Source organism: Talpa occidentalis, unplaced genomic scaffold (assembly GCF_014898055.3).
Source record: "Talpa occidentalis isolate TD23 unplaced genomic scaffold, MPIMG_talOcc4v2.1 talOcc4.7, whole genome shotgun sequence".
Classification (NCBI taxonomy): Eukaryota; Metazoa; Chordata; class Mammalia; order Eulipotyphla; family Talpidae; genus Talpa; species Talpa occidentalis.
Genome location: NW_023605083.1, coordinates 1,452,912 through 1,458,300, shown reverse-complemented (window position 1 = coordinate 1,458,300; position 5,389 = coordinate 1,452,912).

Sequence of the window (5,389 nt, the reverse complement as noted above, 5' to 3'; positions counted from 1 at the left end):
CAAGAGACTCGTGAATTTCAACCACTGACTTCACTGCGCCCCGGTGTTGTGACACCAGCTGGCCCGCCTGCGCCGGAGGAGGCGGCCACGCCCATGGGAGGGAGGGCTGAAGACCCCCCAGCGGAGGTGGCGTTTGAGCTGGGCTCCGAAGGACGACTAGGAGTTCTTTGGGTACAAAACAGGAAAGAAAACCTAATTTTTCAGTCCTGGCATCCGGGCTCCTGAAGATCGAGGACAGCCTGGAGAAATCAGGGACCCGCAGTTACTGCCCCTCACGGATCGCTGTTTGAAGTCCTCCTGCTCATGAAATGGTACCGGCGTGCATGCCTCCCTCATCATGAACGCTGAGGTCTCGGGGTTCCACTAACGCCCCCATTTCCTGAGCTCCTGTGGGCAGGCCATGTTCTTGCCTGAGCATCTTGTGGGGTGCAGGGACAAGGCTGAGAACCTTCTGGATGATTCTTGATTGCCCTTAGGAGGCAGCCCCCCCCCCAACCTTCGCTGGCAGTGGGGTCAGAGGTCCCTCACCACACCGGCCCAGCAGCGGCCTGCGCTTCACTTACCTCCCTTCTCCCCTAGAGGGCGCCGCTGGAGGCGCCCCCCCACCCCCTGGACCCAATTCTCCAGCTAAGCCAGGGAGGCGGGAGCCGGGCGTGTGGAGCCGACACTGGACGGTGTTGCACGGGCGGGTGCTGCTGTGCATGTGCTATGAGCTTCCAGAACTTTCACCAAACTGGGTCAGAGAAGAGGTGCTGGGGGCTTCCTGCTGCCTGCCTTGGGTCTACCCGGAGTCTCTTGTTTAGGGTCCTGGGGGGCTGCTCAGACTCCCCCACACCAAATACTGTCCCCAGGGGCCTGTGGGGAAAGCTGCCGTGCTCATAAAAAGCACCGGGCGCGTCAGACCAGCGCTCTGGCCTGGGCCGCCCGACCAGCACCAGGGATCTCCCAAAAATTGCTACAAAGAGCTGGGCGCTGGCCGGGGGGGTGGCCCAGGCTGTGGCAGCAGAGTGTCCCTCTGCCCTCGCGGGCCCGCTTTGCTTCCTGAGCAGCAGCTTCCCTCGGTCACAGGCACACCGGCGAGCAGCGGGGTCACCCCAGGGCAGAGGAGCCTGCAGCCCGCCCGGCCCTGCCCTGCCCACCCTCGGGGCACGGCCTCCATCGCGGGCCAGGGCCGGGCACCCAGGGAGGCGCGGCGGGTCCAGCGCCGCCGCCGAGCCCGCCCGCCCCGCCCTGCCACGTCGGCGGCCGGCAGGAAGCGGCCCGCGCTGCTCTCCGCGAGCTCGTGGAGGGCTGCTGCAGGAAGGCCTGGACGCGGGCCAGGGAACAGAGCAAGGGCAGGCGCGCGAGGGGGCGGCGGGCGGGAGGCCTGGAAAGACCATCTGATTCCACTTTGCAGAGACAACTGCGCAGCCGCCGAGGCTCACGCCAGCCGGGCTGACGTCAGGGCTGTGCGGCCGCGGCGGGGGGACAGCACGAGGGCCCCCGCCGGGCCGTCCGCGGCCGCTGGGGAGGGCGGACGTGGGGCCGGGGCCGGCCTGGACTGACTGCCCGTCTGGTCTCCGGCACTGGTCTGATCCGGCCGGCGGCCACCCCAATTCGGGAAGAGCTGGGGGTCCACGGGGCTCCTCCCCCATCCCAGGCTCTGCCCTCCCTGCTGGACTCAGGGTCCCGCAGCAACTCCTGAGCTTGAGCCTTTGCAACTGGGTGGGCTCCCGGGTCTGGGCGGGTCCCTTTGGAGCTGCCGGGGGTGGCTCAGCCCCCAGGGCTCCCCACTTGCAGCAGACCCCAACTCCACCACTTTCTAGCCTGCCCTGCAGCGTGGCGCCCAGGCTCATCCCTCACGGTGGGGCAGCCCAGCCTGTCCCACCTGCCCTGGGGCCGTTTTGTCCACCAAGTCAGGACCTGGCATGTCCTGGCACCTCCAGAGAGGGTCCCCCAGAGTGCGCACCCCCTGGGACATAGTAGGAGCAGATGTGGTGGCCCGGATGGTCCGGGAAGGAGGCTGACACCCCAGGATCCCAAGGACTCCCCGTGGCACTCAGGCCGCCAGGTCAGGGCAAGCACTGCCCCCTGTGGCCTGACCGGGCCCCCAGCCTGGAGCCAGGGGCCTGCAGGGCCGACTCCCACTCCAGAGCGGTGCGGCCACATCCCCCAGCCTCGAGCGTGCACAGGCCCAGTGTCCCCCATGTTCAGCCACAGCAGTGTCCTCATAACAGAAGCCCGCACCCCACACCACAAAGGACCTCAGGGGGGCCCCCGCCAGCGTCCTGAGCAGCTGACTACCCAGCCTAAAGGCGAGGATCTGGCCGGAGCACACGCTGGGGCTCCCCTGAGCAGACCCCGTGCACTCAGGGGTCTAGCTGGAGCCCACCCCGGCCTCCTTTCCACGCTGTGGTGGGGGCCCCGCCCTTGCCGCCTTCCCCGGCCTGGCTGTGGAGCCCGGGCCTGCGGGGAGCTCGTGGGGAGGGGGCAGCCGCCTGTCTGGGACGCGACTCAGCCGCAGAGCCTTGAGTCACGCCGGCCTCCCAGCCTCTGGGGGTCTGAAGACATATTTTCCGTGGAAAGTAGCTGTTGGCTCTCCTCTGAGCAGAGCCTGGTCCCTCCCACCGCCCGCTGGGCCTTGGCAGCGGCTGGGCTGGGAGGGCACCGGGCGGGTCAGGCCAGCGCTCTGGCCTGGGCCGCCCGACCAGCACCTGCCCTCCTCCTGCCGGGGCGGCGGGGTTTCGGGCGAGACCTGACTGTGGCTGTCAAGGGTCCGGCTACGAGCAGACGGTGCTGAGCCGGTGACTCCTCCCAGGGAGGCAGGGCAGCGAGGTTCGCGGTGACCCCCGGGACTGCAGAAAAGCAGGGATGGAAGTGACGCGTCCTGGGGCCACTGACAGCTCTGACTTCTGAGGCAGCCGCTCTGGACCCTGCCAGGAGCCCCGCGGCACCTACCAGCCTGGCCCCCCGCGGCTACTTCTCCCCTGGAGGCCCAGCTGCGGGGGGAGCCCACATCCCTGGGAGATGACCTCCGGGGCCCGGGAAGGGACAGAGCTGCGGCCTGTGGCTCTCTGGCGCGGCCAGGCATGTCTCCACCTGGCGGGGGCCCCCCTCGCTGGGCACGGATGCAGGCTAGGGAATCACCCCGAGTCTTGGCAACAAGGCCCTGGGGTCCAGCAGGGAAGCCCGTGACCATCTCTGGTCCACTTCCTCCTCCAGGAAGCCCTCCTGAGCCACCCCTGCCCACCCAGGCTTTGTTCTTGGCTTCAGCTGCGTCTGGCATGTCTCCTGCGTTTTCCTGAACAGGAATCTTGTCTCCTGGACAGCCAGGGCCTGAGGCTGTCCCTTGTCTGCAGGGCCAGGCCCAGGCTGGGATGGGAGGGGGTTGTGCTGACCTGGGCGGTGGGTGCCCGGCTCTTGGGCTCTGAGAGAGGCTGGAGAGAACCAGGCTCCGGGCAGCTTGGGGGCTGAGGTCTTGCTTGTCATCTGGTGCAGGACAGGACTCTGGGCCTGGCCTGGGGCAGGAGGCACAGCACAGCGGTGCCCACTAAGAGTGTGTGTGGCTGGGGGCGCGTCCCTGAGCTCAGCCTCAGTTTACTCGCTTGTCACATGGGAGGACAAGGAGCCCACCCTGCTCCTTGTCGGGAAGCTGCGTCTCATTTCAGAGTAGCAGTGGGGACGGGGGGCCAAACAGGGCAGGGCTGGGGGGCAGCTGCAACCTGCTCCGAGCCAGGCTGTGCGCCACCTCTGCGCCTCGGCCCCCCACAGCCAGGCTGCGCTGGGCTACAGGAACGGAGAGGGACAGGAGGACAGAGCTGAGGAGGGCCCTGGCTTCCTGGCCGCAAGCTGTGGTCAGTGGCTGTGGCCGGAGGAGAAGCTGGGAGCGGTCCATTGGCACGTGTGGGATAATGGCCCGCCAGCCTGGGGAGGCCCGCAGGGCCTGGGGGAGGAGGCGGGGGCAGGTGGGGGCACGGGAGCGGGCAGCCCCGCCCGCCGGGCACGGCCACCGCCTCTCGCCTGGGGCGTGCAGTCATGAGAAGGCAGGACGCCTGGGCTCCTGGGCTTCCAGTGGTTTCTGCCTCTTTATGGTGGCCGCTACCTCCTCTCACAGACCGGCCAGGCAAGCAGAGAGGCCCCTGAGTGCGCTTTTCTGCCTGAAGACCGACAACAGCCTGAAGAATGAGGGCATCAATTTTGTGGGAGCAAGGGAAAAAATAAACCTTTAGAACAACTTGACAGTAAACAAGCCAGCCAAGACCGCCCAGCCAGCGGCCGCCAGCCCGGCGAGCGGGTCGGATCGACTGTGGACAGGGCGCTGGCGGTGAGGAGGAGGGACTGGGTCCGCCAGGGGCATGCTGCCCCCCTGCCCCCCAGAAGACCTGTGTGTGCAGCTGGCCCGTTGCAGGCTGTCCCAGACACCCCACAGCAACAGCCCTCCGCCCGCTACTCCGCGCAGCCTTTCATGGAAAGACAAGCGGAGAGTTTAAAGAGGACCCGGGTTCTCCGGGAGGGCAGGCCCTTCGCTTTGGAAGGCGCAGGTGCCCTGAGCCCCCATCGAGCTGCCTCCACGTGGGGTCCCCTCCTGTGAGCATGTCCCGTCCCTTGGAGTCTGCAGAGCAGCAAGGGCTCCCCTGCAGCTCCCGTCACCAGCACCCCACCCCAGCCCGGGCCAGGCCTCTCTCTGTGGTCAGGTCCGGCCCTCCTGCTTGCGGCTGCCCTGGGCCCCGAGCCCCGCGGTCCTGGCTTCCAGCTTCCCGCCCTCCTCCCTCTGCTCCCGCCTCCCCCAGTGCAGCCCGAGCCCCGGAGACCTGTGACTGGGGTCAGCGCCTCCCCGGGACCCCCGGAGCTCAGGGCACTGTCCTCTGCCTCCCGGGCCATGGCCTCCGTGGGGCCCCAGGCCGGCCAGCATAGCCATTTGGCCATTTGGCCTCACGTCACCTTGGGCGTCGCGGTGGTGGAGTCGGGGTGCAGGAGGTGGGGGTCCTGGGGGCGACGGGCCAGGTAGGAGGAAGGAAGACCCTGTCGCTGGCATGGCCTGCCCTGAGCCCTGGCCACGGTGGCTTCTCCCTGGTCTCGGCCTCCCCCTTGGGGCCAGGAGCAGAGAACATGCGCCAGTCACCGCGCCGAGACTCCGGCACGGAGCAGCCCCCAGCTGAGCCGCTGCTGCCCGCGGCGAGAGGCCAGCCCACATGGCACCAAGGACAAGGACACCCTCCAGGGTGGAGCGCACCCCCAGGGCTTGCGCCCCTGCCCCAGCGGAGGACGCCCCAGTGCCGCCTCCGCACGCGAGGCCGGCGCCCAGCTGGCCGGGCCTTGGGGGCTGCCCAGCGGCTGGCCAGGCCGCCTCAGCGGGCAGGCGCTGTCCCCAGGCCGGCTCTCGTCCTTGGCTCCCAAGGGGAGGCCCTCC